The 20,597-nt window shown below is 34.1% G+C and overlaps 1 long non-coding RNA gene across 4 annotated transcripts in view; it reads left to right on the top strand.

Annotated features, from left to right (window-relative positions):
* LOC140686459 (uncharacterized) overlaps positions 1–20,193 on the top strand; it is a 102,196-nt gene extending 82,003 nt beyond the window's left edge. Inside the window, exons 9-10 of one of the 4 annotated variants that reach the window (XR_012060317.1) lie at positions 7,254–7,398; positions 20,033–20,193. This is a non-coding gene — a long non-coding RNA (uncharacterized lncRNA). Of the gene's footprint in view, positions 1–442; positions 781–7,253; positions 7,399–13,023; positions 13,591–20,032 lie in introns of those variants that run through there. The other 3 variants (XR_012060312.1, XR_012060320.1, XR_012060300.1) reach the window with 3 other exon arrangements.
* Positions 20,194–20,597: the final 404 nt, after the last annotated feature.

Below are 20,597 nucleotides of genomic sequence, written 5' to 3'. Positions count from 1 at the left end.
CTTAGCTATCAGTTCCACTGGGAGGAATAATTTGATCCTACATGTTTGGCATAAAACACTTCCCTACAAAGGGGCAACTCTCTACATCTATTTCATGATGTATTGATCATATTATATTGAAACTGCACAGTGTATAAACCCTTAGACTGTGAAGTCTGTTGACGGCAGAAGAAGCATCTACAATTATTCACTACTTTACCCCATGTCCTAGCACTGCTTGGCATGTATTTACACTCTATAATGCTTAATAAATGAGTGAAGCAATGAGAGCATGAATGGTTTGGATTCTTTAATTTGGAAATTTATAATAATTGTTGAAATTGACAAATTCAAATTATGACATGAGATAAAAAATACTCATTACTCAGTTTTCCTATACAGTTGACATTGACATGATATAAGGAGTGAAGGCCTGATATATTTTTTTAATTCTTTCTCACAGGAAAAATGATGAAAACCCTGAGTTTCTGCAAGTAGAATTGATTCTGTTCTTCTCAGCCCACATTTTTATTCTGCTTTTATTTTTCCAAATCCAACTGCTTCACTTGTGTTTTTCCAACTTATTTTCGATGCTTCTGTATACACATGTGTTTGTTGTATCAGTGCACTACAAGACTGTGATGGGAGATGAAAATGGACATCAGGTTGGGCAGAAACATAGAGACTGTTCCTCTTACTGTTTCAAAAGTTAAGAGGTGAACGTTCTGATTTGCCCACTTTTGGAATGGTTTTCAATAGCAATACAGCAGAATAATAAAACTTATTGGAAGTATTTTGTAACCAGGTGACTGTTTCTCTTCTTCCCCTGCATCTGTCTTGAATTTACTGTGGAATTTTCAATGTAGGGTAAATAGAAAGTGCTTGAGGCCTACTGACCAAATCCTATGATCACAATGTGGTGAGGACACTGCTTCTGGGAAAACTCAATGTCTTTTATCAATCCTTTACCATTATGTCAATTCATTTGTTTATGAACAAATTTGTTCATTCAATAAACATATATTGCACCTCTTAACAGTGTTAAATACCATATTTCGTGCTAATCCACTTGATTCCATGCAGAATCAGAGTAATCTTTTAAAAGTAACTGGTTCTAGTTACTTCACAACCCAAAACCCCCCAGTGGCTTCCCATGGTTTACCCATTCCTTTTAGAGAAACATCTAAAATTTTCACAATCTTATATAACCCCCTAAATTTTCTGACGTCTGCAAATCTCTCCAACATGTTACTATTCTTCTCTTCACTCAGTGTGCTCTAGCATCAAATGCCTCCTTTTCTGTTTCTCAAAACAGGCCAATTACCCATGATATTTTATTTACCTGGAATAATTTGTCCCAGGTCTTTTTTTTTTTTTCCAACAGTGGCCACTTTTTATCCTTCACATTTCTTCTAAAATTTTATCATTTAAGCCATTCTTGACTACCCAAACTACAAATTTACAACCTAATTTATTATGTTTCATTACCCGTTCATTTCCTTCATAGCAGTTAACTCTGCCTCTATTTTCCTTCTTTATGTGACTATTTATTTTTAGTCTGTGTTCCTAAACTATGTAAGTTCTACAATGGCAAGGTACTTGTTTCTCCATATCTCCAGAGACTAGAACAGTGATGAATAAATTAATAAGCAGATAATAATAGATTATATCCATGTGCAATATTCTTCCCCAGAATGCTCTCCAAAAATGCTTGCATTGAGACTCTTTCAAACTAACACAGATTACTCATGCACTCTATTCCAAGGTTATGACATAGACCAACAAGCATGCTGGCTTCCAGAGTCATGTGACTAAGATCAAGAGTCTAGGTCTTATTCTAACGACTAATGACTGTCCAGGCATTTCCAGGCATCACTAGCAAAATCTTGCTCATTCAATATCCTTCCTTCTTATATGCCTTTAAACATCATAAGAAAAGAAAGATCTCAAAGATATTCATATGAAACAGAACTTACAGGTTATGGTTTTATCTTTGTGTTTTCTTTGGTTCAGACTTTAACCTCATAGTATGTCAATGATTCCTCTCCTACTTCCGTGAAGTGTTTTGTACGTTCTGTCTGAAACCATATAGATGCTGAAAATGAGAATTTCTACTCATCAAATTTTCCCCTAAGAAAGCCCAAATCCCGAGTATCACAGTTTGTAGAAAAATCTGTTTTGCTGGTGACAGAGCTAGCCTTTGAATACTCCATTCATCACTTCCTTGGTGTTAAACTTCTCAGCACTGGAACCTTTTTTCTTCCACAGTGGCAAAATAAATGTTGCTGGAATCTATGGGAAATTGGGTCAGTAAATCAGAAAACACTGATCTGTTTTAAACAAAGATCAAGGTTTGAGTTCTTTTAGTCCTTTTAACTCCTCAGGCCAAAATGTGTGAATCAGAGTTGATGAGAAATCTGACTTCTTTCCTCACTTTTGATACCATTATCCCCTCTTAGCTTTTTATCAAATCTATCATTTAATGAACTCTTTACTAAGTCTAAAAGGAGAATTTTCCACCAAATGTTATTACTCACTGACTGAAAGAAAGTCAGGGCTCTCCAGAAAAACAGAACCAACAGTCACTCTTTCTCTCCCCAAATAGCTAGCTATATAGACAGATACAGATCTCTCTCTCTACAGTGTATATATAAAGATAGAGATACCCATGCATACATAGAGGAAGGCTATATATATTCTCCTACAACCATTTATACATGGAGAGATGAAGAGATTTATTATAAGAAATTGGTTCACATGATTGTGTTGGCTGAGCAGTCCCTGAATCTGCCATGAGGAAGCAGGAGTCCCAGGAGAGCCAATGGCACACAGGTTTTGAGTCTGAGTCTGAAAGTTTGAGAAGCAGGAGAGCTGCTGGTTGAGTTCCAGTCCAAGTCCAAGTCAATAATGTACAAGAAGATGGATGTCCTAGCTCAAAGACAGTAGGCCAGAGAGCAAATTCTCCCTTCCTCTACCTTTTTGCTCTATTTAGGATTTCAACAAATTGGTTGAGGCCCACACACACTGGGGAGGGCAATTTACTCTACTCAGTCTACCAATTCAAATGTTAATCTCATCCAGAAACAACTTCACAGACACACACAGCATAATGTTTAACTACATACCTGGGGACCCTGGGGCCCAGTCAAGTTAACACATAAAACTAATCATCACAAAAAGGATCTGAAAAAGTGGATTTGTGCAGAGTGACCTACTGAATGTGATAAGCCATAATTTATGTTGATAGACAATTTATAGAGATACGCAGCAAAGACGGGGTTTCTACAAAAGCATATCCTGGTGTAAACTAATTATTTGGAATATAAACATGAGGATATTGGGATCAGAAATTATTCAAATTAGACAAATTTGACAAATGTAAATTAGACATATAGGAGGGAAAGGATAAAGACCTTTAAATAAGAAAAAACTAGGGCTGACTCTGACAAGTTTTATTTTTCACTGGCCACAGAAAGGAAGGTTTTTTTTAATCTCAGATTTAACTGATTTTCCAGTTTTCCTGGTTAGACGTAAGATCTTAATCATCTCAGTGAAGCATGCATTGAATTAAATGCTAAACTGAAACTTCAGAGAGCAAGCAAAATATATAAATAATATATGTTTCCCTCATACAATCAATAATGTGATTTAGTTATAAATCAGATTCCTTCCTCCTATGGTTCTGAAACATCTTTTTTTCTTTATTTTTTCTTTTCTTTTCTTTTTTTTTTTGTTTCTGCTACCGGACTGAGAGAAGAGTTGAAAGAGTGGAAATAGCTTTTCAAAAGTCCATATTTCAAATATGTTTCTCTGGAGCCCTAATACAGAATTTCTTGGAACCTTACAGAAAGCATTGTGTATTGACAAAGCATTGACATCCAGGCTATAGTTACAAGCAGACAGAATTTCATGCGAGCTCAAGTCAAACAATTCAAGAAAATCATTCAATTCATTCTGCTGAGTTGTTTAGCAGACTGATACACGAGTTAATGTTTCAGGAAAGTTGATACCCAGTACAAAAGCTGGCTTGCTGTCCTTCCCTATGTCTCTCTTAGGTGAAGGATGCATAACCTTTCTTCAACCATGGACCCTTTGGTACCTGTTCATAATGCTGTTTCTAAATGTACTAAAAGCAACACAAAGGGACCATAAGGGAAACACATATGTAAATACTGTTATCAAAATATGGGGGAAATAATGATATATTTATTGTGGAAGCCACCATGGTGCACCACTCAGACCTCTCCACTCAGGAGAGAACCTGCTGCAGGAAGCACAACGGGCTCACAGTGTCCATTCGCCTGACCATCAGAACCCACTGCGCTCCTCTCACACGATGACCGAGCCCAGCAGAGTTAATAGTTTGGGAAAATCCCACCCAACATGGGATTCCTCTAACAACGGTCCTTGCACTATGACTTTCTCGTGGATCCTGTGGCCCATTCTTTCTTAGAGGTGCCCTGCAGTCTGAGGCCCTTCCTTGCATCCCTTCTTCCTTCCTTGTCTCTTTTCACAGGTTTCACATCAGCACTGCAGTCTAACACTGCCTATTCTTCCTCCCTCTGCTCCTTACCCTGTAAAGACATTTCCCTCAATAATTTTTGTATTTATAATTCTATTTCGATATCTGCCTCCAGGAAAACCCAATCTGACACATTAACCCATCTTTAACAATTAATAACCTGTTGTGCTATTAACTTGTTCAAAAAATTATCTAGGAAGGTATCTAATAACTACTTGAATTTTTAAATAATGATGAGCCTAAATTTATTTCAAAGTATCATCAATGACTATAATACGTTCAGGAAAAGATATTAAAATCTATTGTTGGCAAAATTTCAGGCATTGCTATGTTATACTCCAGGTATATTATATTATTGTTCACATACATAATTGATGGAAATGCTAAATTTTAGTACAAGGACAGTACAAACTCAGATGTATTTTTCTCATCCAACTTCATAGGTATGCTAGTATCACCCAGAGATGTTCAAGGACTCTAGAGAAAGAAACTCCCCATTAAGCAAGGGGCTTAGAACACTGGTAAGAAGTAATGGTCAGTCCTATGTCAAGCATCTTTTACCTGAATTGTTGGCCACAAAATAATGCCTACAGAAATGCTGCAAAAATCGATGCTTGACTTTTTCTGTATTTTACTTCTTTATGCCAATTTATTTTCTTTTTGTTTTTTCTCTGGCAAAATAGAGAAATATTCATCTACAACCGTCCATAATGTTTAGAAGGAATACTACTGTTCCTGTTCTGGAATTTATAAATATAATTTTCTTGAACAAGTTGTAATTGTGTGTGAATGCATAGAGTAGGTTACTAAATTGCTATTTTCTCACTCTAATCTTCTACTTAGATTCAACCTGGTTTTCACTCTTCTAAGACATACATATAAACATACAGCACATCCTTTGTTAACTCTTCAATTTCAGGGATTGTAGTCATGCTTGTCACTTTTCAGATAGGAACCTGAAGATTAGTATATATTCAATAACTTCCCAGAGAAACAGTCACAACTACAGCAATTTATTTCAAAAAGGATCCATGGAGAGATTAAAATCAAGCTGCAATTGGCTTTTTGTGATTTCATTTAAAAAATGATGAAAATTGAAGTGTATGATTTCCAATGTTTTCATATTTGATTAAGTACAACTTAAGTGTTGATTGAGATCTGACCTATGACCAACAAAATGGGACATTCAGATGAGAAGTCAAAATTAGATGGTACAGAGCTCTTATTTGTCACTTCTACCTCATTCCTTCTATGAATTTAGCACCTAGGGTTTCATTCCCATTATTCTCACTTAACACATTAAATCTGAACCACAGCTCTTCAAATTAGTAGCATCTATATTTTCTTTGAGGATCATTACAACATCTTCACCTCACAGTTATTTGACAATTCAAACTCAGACAAGCTTTATCTCCACTTCCATTTAGCCACTCAGAGTTGTACCATGTATTCGGTCTCCTTTAGGAAATGACAGGTTGAAATCATCACCTTCTGAACTGTCTTCTCTGACCACAGAATCTTTTTATCCTCATGCATCTCTCTCTTTCCTATTGAAACTTCAGGCCATTCTCAGTTTTAGCTTCAGTCTTTGGACTTTATTCTAACTTTCTAGTTAATCTCTTTGTCCCGACCTCTCTTATCACTCCAGTTTACTTATGTTTCAATTATTTCCTCCCTAGAAGTCTTGACTCTGTCACAGAAGCTCATTAAACTCTCTTTTTCAATGTTTCAGCCGGTAGTACTCAATTGGTTCATATCATTAGACACAAACATGCTTCTGTGAAGGTAGCATGATTTTGACACGATCTAACATTCACTAAGTTTGCACTGCTGGAGGTAACTTGGCTGATAAATGAAGGACTTGTAAATACCCTTGGCAAGCAATGAGGATCTGCAGTACTTCTGAGCAGGATGAAGCTATGACAGAAGCAGTAACTCTTTAATGTGTATATTAAAGTTTCAAACTGATAGAAGAGGTATTATAATGGTCAAGGAACTCAATTTGGCATCTGCTGTCATAGCCCAGAAATTACTATCATTTATTTTATTACAGTCCAGCTATAGAAAACAATACTTTTCTGCGTACATCTTCTAAAGAAGGTGTCATTAGCCATCCTAGAAGTTCAACATTCTGGAATGTCGAGGCCCTAAATCTTAGAGAAAAACACTCACTAAGATATTTATAGAGATAATTAATCTGTTGGAGAGAAGACAAAAGAGGGCTGAATATTCTACTTTATGCTTAATTGGAATAAAAGGGGGAAAAAAAGAGTAGCAGAATACCAGTCAGTGCTCTCAGGCATCTGGCTTAATCTACTAAAGATGCAGATGTTCTATTTTTGGTTCATTTCCACCTACAATAGTAAACAAATAAACGCCCAGTCTGGAATCTAAAAGAAGAATGTTGGATAGTGTGAAGTCAGAAGTCACTTCAACCTTAGGAAATCTATTCCATATTATAGAAACTGAATCTTACAGTCATTCCCTAATGAAAACATCTCCACTAACATCACAATACAGATTTCACCCCAAAGAAGAAAGGAAGTAACTCTTGGTGTTGTGAACACTGAGGAGAGGGGAACTTCCTATGATCACAACCAGACACCAATTTTTGGTACCTCATAAAAAAAAATGTAGCTAAAGGTTTTTATGTAACAATTAAGTTTACACTTAAAGCCTAGACTTTGAGAAGTTACAGCACAAGATTTTCTCTACAGAAACTGGGTTAATAAGATGGTCTCTTCCAATTCAGGTAGGCAAGGAATACGGGGCAATGTGGCTCCCTTACAGAAGTCAGCAGATAACAGAGAAATAATAGAGATACCATGGTAAACAGTCAAATATGGAATCCAGAAGATCATTTTAACTATTGGAGATCTGAACAAAGCAATCTCTTGGTGAGTTTTCCTAGGAGTCTAGGATTCTTTCTTCCTTCCTTCCTTTCTTCTTTTCTTACTTTTTCTCTCTCTCTCTTTCTTTCTCTCATTCTATCTATCTTTACATTTTACCATGTAAGCCAAAACATTAGTGTTGAGTTTTTTTGGAAAACATAATTTATTCATATAATACAGTGTATTTATTATGTTTCAGTAACACGTGTATTATCACAGCAACTTCTAAAAACAGGTATCTATGTGGACTAAACACTGAAACACAGTCAAAAGTACACGCATTGAGGCTGGGTTTATATACAGTCTTTTGCTGTACCATGATGTTTAAATTCTCAATGACACTTCATTGCAGCTTACTTAAGGAAATCATACTTTATATGCATGTGTATCTGTAGTTCTACACTTTCAAACAAATCTAGAACATTTAAAATTATAATGTTCATTGCCATAGTGCTTTAAATAATGACCACTCCTTCTTTGGCACACCATGTGTAAAACGCTTTTGCATATTCATTCAAAAGCCATTGTAATAAACACATTGGTGTAAGTGAGAGAAATAGAATACCACAAAACATTGCTATAAGGCAATGCATGTATAGGGTTTTACATATTAAGTAATGTAAAAATTTTACTCATCAGCAAAAATAAATTTCAGTTAGGCACCTTAATTTAGATAGGGTCATGTTATTTACTTGAACAACAATTATTTCAGTGATTAAGAACAGATGAAGAATTCTTTCTTGTGAAGTCTTTTGTGTCAGGGATACAGTTAACATCTACTCATTAAATAACTTTCTGTAATAAACGGCACCATTAGTTTGAGATGTTCAGCATTTGATTGTAAATAGTTATAACTGGATGCAGAGAAAATCATCTAAGAGATGTAAGAAACTTTTGATAGTTTCTAGCAATTGTTTCTAGCGATCAGCAGTAAAAATGTCAGTTTATTAACAGTTTCTCTTAATGAGTGGTCACATTATCATCCTATTTAACTCACTAGGTAAATTCCAGCTACATAATAAATGTAACTATTAAACAAGATCTCTGTAATCCAGAAAAATTTTAAAAATCAAATTTATTGGTAATCAGAAGGAAAAAGGGATTATGACTTAGGAGCTCAATCAAGGTGTATATAATAAAATCTTAAAAAACAAAAAGAATAAAAACCTCTCCAAACTCAAGATAAAGTCTTCAGTCTAGCCCAACAGAAAACAAGACTTTATCCTACAACTTATCGTAGAATGGAAAGAAACAACTGTTAGGACTTCAGAGTTTTATCACCGTATATCTTTGCTTTTCATTTTATTTTTATTTCTTGTACTCTCAGAAAATTTTATTCTTTGTAAAAATTGGAAATCTGTATTTAATCTGATATTTGTTTTCCAAGGCACTTAGAGATGTGATTACTTTGAGGTATCAATTTCCTCTTCTATGAATTGAGTGAATTAGTCTAGAAACATTGTAAGAATTTTTAATTAATTTTATTGTTTTGGGGATGTGGGCAAGGTTCAGACACTATTCCAACTGAGGAGGATTTGTCCCAGATTTAGAAAAATATGAGCTTAAAGAATCCTTAGGTTTAATGCCTAGGTTTAAAGGGAAGACTACAGTTCCAGTAAATGCGTTTCAAATAGATGAAAATTAAAAACATATGTGCAAATGTTTACATATGCATATTTCTAAATATCTGATTGGGGATAAGGCTTAAGAAGACTGAAAGACCCAAGATACCACTCCCTCCTTCTCCCTGTGTTTCTGTGGGCTATAGTAGCGCATCCATCATGGAACTGTAGTTCACACTTATTTACTTTACTCCCTTATCCCTGCCCCATTCTCCATCTGCTACCATGTTGGCCAGAAGTCATAGCAGTTTATACACATAACTTATGTGTAACATATTGAGTCACAGAATTTCTAAACAGAGAATGTTTCAGTGATGTGTAGTTTTGAGAAAAAAGTATGTGAAGAAGCAAGTTGTATAGCTTGTGTCAAGGCTTATGATCTGGGGCCACGCATCACTGACTCCTGCCTACCCTCCTAGCTACATCTAACGCTGCCCACCCCATATCTTTCAACACTCTACTTTCATTGAACTTCTGGCAATTCCATAGATATTCTAAACTTTGTTTTTTTAACATCTCAGAATACCATCTGTTCTTTGTACTGCCATCCCTCTCCCCCAAACTTGCTCTTTCATCTGGGTAATTTATCTTTATGTTTCAGCATGAATAATCCTTTCTTAGACCTTCTTCACCTTCCATATTAATTAGACGTTCTTCATCATTATTTCTCATTTACAGTGTGTTTTTCCAGTCTTTAAGTATAATCATTATTTGGAATCAAAACTATACCAGTGTATGTTATTATATATACTGAATTTGATTTGTTTGAATAGTCAAGTAGGTAGATCCAATAGCCAATTAGACTCAAACATCTTGTATTCAGAGTATAAATGAGAATTTGAAGGCACTGACTTCCAGGAATAGAACATTACACTACATAACACCACAAAAGCTCATTCAGAGAAAGCCTGCAAATGAAATATGAAAAGATTGGTGAAAACCACGTATCTAGAAAACATACATATTAAAGGCACAACATAGGAAGAGGAACACCCACTGGAACTGAGTGGCCTGTAACACAGGCCACACTGACAGAAGTCCTAGCAACCCACTGGAGAAATTCATTTCTAAGAGCCTTTCATTCAGAACTAGATGACAACAGTATCTCAAATCCTACCCATTCTTAAAATCTCAAGCTCTAATTCTCTCTTCCTATAGATAGTATTTGTAGAACAGAGTGAAATGTTTCTGTTCTTCAAGCTCCAAGCCTCCAGCTTTGTTATTATTTACTTTAAAAAATATTTTGTATAAGAGTCAATAATATATTTATTTCATACTTTCCCAAATTAAATGATAAAACACTGGAAGCAGGGGCTTTTTTTTTTTTTTGGATCTACAATATAAAATACAGATACTTGGTCATCGTTAGCCTTTCATAAATGTTTATTATGTTTTGATTTCAGAATATTTTTATCAGAATCATGGAAACAAAATTGATTGCTTAATTGCTCTTTTTTGCTATAATGAAACTAGGATAAATATGCATACATGTATATATAGTTGGTATTCCTTTTCTGGTAATATTTATAATACATTCTTTACTAATTATTTAATAAAAGTACATTAAACATACATCATTTAGACTCTGCAAGTGGAGTACATTAAGTAAAATAGTCCCTGTGTAGAAAATGGGTGTTTTCCCATGGTCGGTTGGGTTTCTTTGAGAAAAGGGAAAAGCCTAGTCTGTAGAAAATATTAATTTCTTCATGTAAACCAAGGCCAGTCCCAAACCTGTGTCACCATCCAAACTCATATGGAATAAACAGCAGTGTAATGAGAGACAAGAGAATAACTGGAACCATGCTGCAAACTGTTTTAATTTCCTTATATTAATGATAATTTCCTAGATGTGTTTAGAAATCATTTTAATGAATTGTGCAAATGCTTTCTTCTTCAAAACTTGACTACTCATAGACTAGGATTTTTGAATCTTGCTTGGGTAATCCTTATGACGTAGGGGAATAGTCACTATTGAAACCAGACTGCAGGCATTCTTGATCTAAATATTGGCAACTTTGTGATTTTCAAGCAAAAGAAAAAGAAGTTTTTGCCACTGACCAAAGACAGTAATCAGAATTAAAATCATAGATGGGAAAAGGTGAGAGAAGAGGTGTGTATGACTATAAAGGAGTAGTTTATCTCAATTAACCATTCTAGAAATTTAAGAGATATCCTTTAATCCTAAGATTATTTGAGATTAAAATTTTAATTAGTTTTTATCCTTAATAAAGATAGTACTTAAACCTTTAATCCTAGGATCTCAAAGCCAATTAACAAATAAATCTCCAATTTTCCCATGAAGAATGTACACATATTGGCTTCCTCATTTACAGTTAGAACCACTGTGGGAGATTCATTCTAAATTACATACTAAAACATGGTCCTTATTTCTTATATCAGCTGTATGAAAATGTTTTACTGATCTAATTATTAAAATGGAAGATTATTAAAAATTAAAACATATCATGCCTAATTGTTAGAGCTTTGGCAAGTAATGCACTGAGTTTAACTTTTAGTTTTGAAAATTACATGATATGGGATCTTTGATTTTTCAACCTCCTAAAACTTTAGTTCCTTTGTATAAAAATAAAGATTATAACTGCATCCTTTTCAAAGAATCGCTTTGAGTACTGAATGAGATAATGCTTTAAATGCTTAGCATCAAGTTAGAACATATTAGGCAGTTACTAAAATGTCAGGTACTATAGTATTAGTAAGTATTAAAATACAAGGAAGATATATTAACAACTAAAATTAAGGTAGAATTTTAAATATAAGTATTTATATAGAAAAAGTTACTGATACAATTTTACCCTCTGTTAGGCTGCTGTAAGTGAAAAGAATCTACCAAGAATCTAAAATAAATGAAACTGTGACTCCTGGCTGGTAGAAAGTATCAAAACCAACCTAAACACTGAGTTTCTGCTCAAATCTGGGCAGCTGCATTAGACAAGTGAAGCACTAAATAAAACTAAGGTCTACTAAAGCTGGGGAATGTTATAGGACCCCCACATAATGATGAGAATTGAGAAATTTACCTAGCTACCCTTGGGGGTATAAGAAATAAGCCCCACTGTTCCCAGGAGGACAAGTAAATTTATCTAAAACCTGTAACTGCATTAAGGCGATGAACACAAGTCTCCTGAGAATTTCTAGCCACAACTTTCCACTGTCACATTTGCATTCTTAATTGATGTTTCTCACGTAGTTAAAAAATAAATCTCAGGTAAGAAACTGAATTTAAAATAATTTTAGTTAGGGTCATCTTCAAGGTACTTCTGAAAGATACATAAAACTCCTTGGCAGAACTTTACTTCAAAATATGCTTCAAAGTATTATCTCAAGACAAAATTCCAAGGAAAACAAGAAGCTTAACAAAAATCAGAAAGTAAAAAAACTTGTGAAAGATTCAGATAATAGAATTCTTTCATGTAGAACAGAAATGCCTGCATATAATGTGAGTAAAGAACAAAATTAAATGTTAAAGATGGGCAGGTAAAATGTGAAAAAAGAAGCCAATATAACTTATAGATATGAAAAATATAGTTGTAGTAATTATAAAGTCAATATATAAATCAACCAGTCAATTAGACATAGTTGAAGAGAGGATTAGTGAACCATAGGAGATATGTCAGAAACAATTATCTATGATTGTTTTCATGTCCTCATGCTCCCAGAAAAAGACTGATTGTTTATAGTCATAGTATCAAGTAAATTCCAGAATTGATTTTCAACCTCTCAATCAATGCCAATTTGTTTCAGTGATCATGCTTCTGAAAGTTAACCAGTCAGTGACAGCCACATACTTTAAGGGTCAGCAAATCTCCAAGGGGCGCTCAATCCAGTGAGCATGCTTCTAAACTGATAATAATCTATTCCCATCTCTGTAACCAACATAACTTCCCCCAAATGTTTCCCAAAACCTAAACACTTTATTCTCCTCAATTATATTTGCTTGTCCAGTGTAACTCTCTCTAAATTAAATAATAAATTTAATTATCTGTTTCAGATATTCAAGAGGTGTTTCTGTCTTCAACATCTAAAATGTAGTCTAGAGAGGCAAAAATAGAGGGAAAAAAGAGAAGAGATTTGAAAAATGGAGTCGGAATATCAACTACTCAAATCAGGGATCCAGAAGATAAGTGAGAAAATCAGTGTCAATAATAAAAGAAATAATGACTGAAAAATTTTCAGGACCCCAATATTAAGATTCAAGAATTCTAAGAAATCTGAAGCAAAAATTATATTAAGAGGTTTAAAACCTAAATGTATCTAGAGGAAATATATATGCCCAAACACAAAAGGACATAATAGAGCCGAACCAAGAGGGAAAAAAAGGACACAGATCACCTACAAGAGAATGGGAACAACACAGCACAAAAATGAATGGAATTATATCCTTAATATTCCAAGAGAAAATATCTTTCATTGTCTAATCGTACGAAGTAAATTCATCATTGCTTAAAGAAAAAATGTTTAATTCCCTGGTAAGATATAATAATCACCACAGTTATTGCAACACATATTGTCAAAATACATAAAGTGACATTATTAATAAAAAAATTTTTCTAATTGATTACCATTGAGTGACATTTAAAAACATGCCGTTTTCCCTTTCAAATCTTTGCTCAGTAAACACAGGCAATAATACTTTTATTATTCAGAAATCTGATGTTTTCAAAAATTGTATGAATACCACTAAATTCTACTTATCATCAGTGTATCCAAAAATATCAGAAAAAGAAAGACATTATGCGTCTGTACCTTTACTAAACACACACACACACAAATGACAGCCATAATGCTACAAGTGAAAAACAAAAACAAACCATAACTAAAGACAGTGAATGAAGAGATAAATAGAAAGTTATTGAAGAATAAGAAAGCAAGCAGAAAAAGAGAAAAATGAAACCTAAATTATGTCAGTGCTTCAAAAATTGAATGTACTAGACACTGGAAGGCATGATTTTAGCATATATGATCAATTCTTGATTGAATATATTCACAAATCATGTGGCTGTTTTGGAATATTATTTTCTCCAAGTAAAGGTGATCTAGTTTTAAAAAAATCACTTTTGCTGACCCTTCATATAGGAGTTTTGTCTGAAGTTTCATATGAAAATGTTAATTTCAGAAAGTGTAAGTTTTCTAGTAAGCAATGGTTTCTTGACATTTGTATTAAAAATGCAAATCCTGGTCCTAGAATATGTTTTTTGTTCTTTCCCCCTCTTCTTCCCTCCCTCTGAAATTCAAATTATATATGGAACATTAGAAAACTTTTTAGAAACTTTAGAAAACTGTATTTTCAAAGTACAGTCTGTATTCATTTCTTGTGAAGAAATCACTTCCTAAGAGAAACTCTATTATTATTGATGATCTAGATGATGTTTTGTTAAAAGGTTTTAGAAATCCTTCCATTAATTTAGTTGTATGAAAATGGTGAACTTATTTTTTGCTCAGTCTTTCTTTTGCAGAGTCTCATATCAAGAAAAAAGCATGTGAGCACATTAATGAGGCATACAAGTGGGAAAGCAATACTTAGAGTTCTTCTAATTCAGCAGTTTAGATTATACTATTAAAAGACGTTGAAGTGTTTCATTGTCATCCAAAGAAAAAAAGTGTAAGATTGTTTAAAGCACAAATGTATCTTCACGACTTTATACTGTCTCATTTCCTTGCAATAACAAATGAACATCTAAAAAGTAGAATCTTCCTTTAGGGCTGAGATGATAAATGAAATACATTTCATTTAAAAAGTAGTTTTTCATCTACACTTTTGTGTTCCTTTTAAAAATAACCTTCACTGATTTAATTCCAGAAAAAAAAATCCATATAACTTTGCATGTTAGTGATACTAAGTTAAATATAACATCCAGACATGGTCATTTATGTCAAGACAAGAAAAATTAAACTCAGTTTTTCCCTTTCTTTCAAACAATATTCACCTAAATAAATTTTATAAGATGTGTATAGTTGTTTAAGAGATATTTACTATTAATATTTTTTCTATCGTCTCTTCTTGGCCATCTTGTGATAAAATGTATGTGTATGTTGATTTAAAAAAGGAGAAAGTATACTAAATAATGGTACTGAAAATATTTGGGTATAGGTACCATGTATATGAAATGCCTAATCTGCTTTCTATAGTAGTTAATTTAATTGATAAAGTCACAGACATATTAGCATACAAAGGTACAAGTTAGGAATTTTCAAAGAAGTGCCTGATGTTTGGCTTGCCAGACTTTTTGGTGATTATTGTAACACTGGGTAAGTCAAGAGAGTGATAACTTTTAGATCTCTTAGTATAATTAAGCAAACTGGATTTAATGAGTTCAAATACATTTAATACACTCAATACATTCAAATAGTATTCATATGTCTACGTCAGCCTGGCTTATTTTATCTAGTAACTGTCATAGAATATGTCCTGTTCTTTTTCTCTTGAATGAAAATTTTTCAAAAAAGTATGCTTTTTAAATCTAATTATAAAATGAACTAAAACAGTTGTGGAAAAATCTGAATCACAAAATTCTAAAGGGGATGGGATAAGAACTAAAATTAAACTGGGGTACCTGTGGAATTCCATTCCTAGTTTGAAAACAGTAATGCTTTGAAAAAGGATACCATCTTCCCTAAAAGCTATTTTCACAGACACACACACACACACACACACACACAGGCTCACACACGCAGACATCTACTTTACATGTCTGTAATTTAATTATAATGTATATGGCAACCAAAATTCTAATAAAATCTTATCCTAATCAACAGAAATATATTTTCAGTATAGAGAAATACTCATCTTACATGATCTAATGCTAGCAAAAACTTATCAAAATGGGGGGTTCAGCTTGCTGTATTTCATTATAAGATGACAGTTCAGAGACTGGAATATTTCAGTAATTACACAAATATGAACTTAGCATCTACCAGAAAGCAGACAATATGCTATATAGTAGATGTCACACACACACAAAATAAATGAATAAAAAACACAGTTTTTGCCTTTAAAGAGAGTACACCACAGACTGGATATAAGGGAAAGTAATCAGGCTAATGTGGGATCCGGACTGAATTCTAACACTCACTCACTGAACAAATCTACAGTGGACTGCCTACGAGGCACACTTCCCATCATGTAGAAGGCAACTTGAACCAGACAGGTAATGTGGGAAATGAGTCCTATGCGCAAGTGAATTATCACATTAAAAGTGATCAGTAATGGTGAATCATAGATGAAACAGATGAGTGCACTGAAGGAAAGAATAGGAAAGTTCACGCAGAAGACAGCATTTGGAAGTGGACCATGAAGAATGCCTATGATTTGACTATTACAGTGAGGGGAAGAAATTCTAGGAAAGGAAACAGAAAAAGCAAACAAAAGGAATTGGGGGATGCACCATGCATGTGTCAAACTGCATAGTGGGAAATATTAGGCAAGTCAAATTAAATTTTAGCTATAAGAATTTTTCACATTTGTCTCATAAATCTGGCCCTTATTTTTCCCTTTTTAAAGTAGAAGAATAGACATATCAGAATTTTGCTTTGATAAAATCAGTATAGTTAAGGGTGTACATATTTTATTCGGACTTGGTGGAATCTGCCAGAAGCTGAGTTTAGACACCAGGCGGGTAGCATATTGGGAGAGGAAATAGGCACAGGATGCAGAGGCAGATCTGAAGGCTGGAATAAAAGAATTCAGAAGTTACTTGGATATGAAACCATAATGGAAAAGAGAAGTCAAGTTTCGTACGTCGGTGATTAGGGACATGGTGGTAAAAGAACAACTTGTGGAAAATAATACAAGAAGAAAGTTGCAGGGAAAATCAATTAGTTAATACTGCATGAATAGGGTAGTTATGTGGAAACGCTATGCAGTGACTTGGGCATGTGGTTCTACAGTAATAGAGGTGCAAGAGCTTCAGAGTCATTTCCTTTAAAGAAAGGGCATAGATTTAAAAGTTTCTGGAAATTTGATATAAGCCTGAATATAAAGATACTAGCTTGCAATAGTGTATTTTCTCAAATTTGTCAGAATGATTCCTACTTAGACTGTATCCAGTAGATTATATACACTTTTTAATATTAAGGGGCCAAGAAAAGGACACGTGTTAACGTGTATCATCTGTTCCTGTTCTGTGCACACCCTAGCTTGTTAAGTTTATGTGTCCCTGGCAAATTTTAGTGAGGGATGGGTGGCTTGTGTGTGGTGTTTTCCCCGCCAACTTGTAAGCAACTTGAAATGCTTCATGCAATGGATAACAGTATCAAAAAATTTTAAAAATATTTTGTTATAAATACTTGAGTTAAATAAGAAAAAGAAGAAAAGGCAGAAAAGGCTGGCTGTGCTCAACTAAGGCAGATAGATCCTACGTATTTGCATTATATTACCAGGAAGAGTAAACTTGATAGAACGCTTTTCAATGTAAAAACAACGATTGGAGAATTGTTTAAAATTCTATGAGACAGTTATGAAAATGGAAAGTTTTTTGCTACCAAGCAAAGTAGAAGTTGCTAACCTTACATGCATAGGTGAATCTGAGAAAAAGGCTTTGCATTTATTATCAAGAAACTCTTTCCTTGGTAAATAAGGAACTATTTCATGGCTACTTGGTAGATTACAAAAAATAACCTCAATAATCTTCAACTTCCTCAATAAACTTCCCACTGAGGGATGGGATCTTATTTTCCTATCTCTTGAATCTTGGCTGGTCTTAGAAATTGTTTTGTGACACTGTACCAAATTTCAAGCCCAGGCCTGAAGAGATGTTGCAGCTTCTCATCTTTTGGAACCCTGCAACTAGCATGTGGAGAGGCCTGTTGAATGAGGAAAGACAGAAACAAAGTCAGCCCTGACACTCTGCCAATAGCCTACTAAATCACCTGTTAAGTGACTGAGACTGCATGTCTGATCCCAGCAGAGATCCCTGGGTGGCCTCAGGTCAGATGAACTATGCAGCCAATTCACCAACAATGAGCTGAATGAAGGGTGGTTGCTTTAAGCCACTAAATTTGGGGGTACTCTGTTATATAGCAAAACCTAACTAAAATAGATTAATAAATACCTTCTTATATTTAGAAATTCTTTGTAACTATCAGTCTGTGTTCTCAATTCTGGAACCCCACAAGAAATTAGTCTTTATTCCATGATACTCTTTCACATGTTTGACACTTGCTAGCGTACAGCTAAGTTTTTTCTTATTCAGACAGGGTGTGAGTTTAATGAAAGTCATACCTCTAATTAAAAATCATCAAACAATGAAAGAAAGAGCTTTATTAGAAAATGAATTATTTTCAGTGAAATTTTTCTTGGATAGACTAAGAAGGAATTCTGAAAGAATGAGAAGATAGATAAACCTGGGTCTAAAATGGAAATGCTTACAGATCAGGAAGGTAATAGGAATGAATCTGCTTCATCAGAAAGTAACAGTTGTAAACCAGAGAGCAGTTGACATTCAGCACAAGGAAGCTAAGGCCATGCCAAAATGTGAGCCTAGAAGACCTCGATTTTCTTATGTTTTGAGACAGGACGAAATACAAGTTTTGTGTAAAAATAATTGTTTTAAATGTTAGCAATTAACTCAGTCTAAAATTGTACTGGGAGTTCTGATAATAGCATTTTGTACAGTTGAACCCAATATTTGAATATGAAGCGTGTATGTGTGGGTACAGAACGATATAATCTGCTTTGGATTCTATAAAGCAATAGAAAAAATGAATAGGGTTTTTTTGTAAACATGTTATAAAATGGAATGCATTAGGCATTATGAGTTCAGTAGATCATAAATTTAACTGCTTTTGTTTATTATCAGTGTTTCAATACCACTTTTTTCTTTAGGAAAGAAATACAGGAGTAACAGAGGTATATAAAATAATAAAGTTTAGGGAAAAGGTTGCTTATTGTTCTTGTTTGTATTTTGCCAAAATAAGTAAAAGACCACTCAAACAATATATGTTTGATGTGGCCAATATAAACTTTAATAAAATTAAATCTATTTCCAATTTTTACGTATGTCAGATGATATTAAAGAGCATCAATTAAAATATACATTTAAACCCTATATTGATAGTTCAGGTAAAGGATTAGAAGATTTAAGAAGTGGGGAGGAGGAAGAGGAGGAAATAAGAAAAATACTGTGGCGAGGCCACTGATAGGGCATGCACATTGTGGAAGCCCGAGGAGTCATTTGCTTTGTGAGTACACGAAACCTTCCAAATTCTACTTTGGGATTTCCTTTTCTTTTTCACATGTGCAAATGGCAAAAGGATTTACCATAATATTTTGCTGTGTTTGTAACTGATCTCTTTACACTCTATGACAGCAGGAGACTTGTTTGTTAATGGGTCCCAGCTTATTGCTATTTGGGTATTAATGGTAGCAAATGGGGAGCAAGGTACATAGAATAATAAGAGGATTGTGACTGGTCAACTCTCAAGTTGGGAGACACAGGCAGCTGTGAAACAGATGAGCATTTGTCATATTTCTAATTGTATTTACCTGCCACAAACAATTCAAAATTAGCCAACAGAATCTGAAATTACCCAGTAACACAGCATAATATGTACAAATCTTTCAGTTATAAATGGCAAAATACCATCCCAGAAAACACCTAGAGTACTGAATCCAATAAAAATAAGTTTTAATAAGATTGACTTCAGGAAAATACTAGCAAAATGTCCCTCACTATATCCACAAGTAAAAACTGTTGTATTTTAAATATAACAAGTAACAGTGATCAAAAACAAATTAATAAAAATGAATCCAGGTTCCATTTTTGCAGGGAGGGTGAAAACTAGCAACAGATTTTGTGCTACAGTCTAGATGTTAAAGGTACAAAAATTTTCAGCCAGCTGAAGTTGAGATTTGCCTGGATGGAAGGCAAGAAACCTCTATTAATTTTGTCTCTCTCAAAAATCAATAATTGGAGTTTCAATCTTCTTTAAGGGAATCTGAATTCTTTTTCTTTCTGTCCAAAGAAATAAACTTTCTGTCGTCTCTGTCATATGATTTACAGGTTGTTGGCCTGAGACATTAGGGCAGCAAGTCAATAATCTCTTTTGAAAATCCTGCTGAGACCGGGGATCATCTAACACAAGGCATTCATTCAGAAGCAATCCACCATTTAGGAGCAATGTTCCTTTCTCTTGCCACAGCCACCACCTGGGATAATTTCCCTAGAGCTTTGATAGTTTGTCATCAGCACTCACTAGAGAATAAGGAATAAAAGACTTTAAGCCCATGAGGAATGGCTGGTGTATGATATTTCAATTCTCTTGTTTCAGCATTAAAGAAAGGATGAAACAGATGCCTATGCTGGTTGGAGGCTAAAGAAGAAATGGAGTGAATCATGAATTTATAATAAATGACGCTCTCCAAGCATGTTCTCATCTTTAAAAGCAAGGGCTTCATTTTTAAACTTGCAAATGCTTTGTTATTATTCTTACATTTAACCAATTTACTATCCCATCTACTAAATATAGCCAAGAATTGAGAACAAAAAAAGCAGACTAACATATCAAAAAAAAAAAAAATATATATATATATATATATATATTAGCGGTCTCTAAGCAACTGTTCAT

Source organism: Vicugna pacos, chromosome 2 (assembly GCF_048564905.1).
Source record: "Vicugna pacos chromosome 2, VicPac4, whole genome shotgun sequence".
In the NCBI taxonomy this organism is placed as follows: Eukaryota; Metazoa; Chordata; class Mammalia; order Artiodactyla; family Camelidae; genus Vicugna; species Vicugna pacos.
Note: the sequence above shows the minus strand (reverse complement) of the source record. Positions and strands in the feature narration are given on the sequence as shown.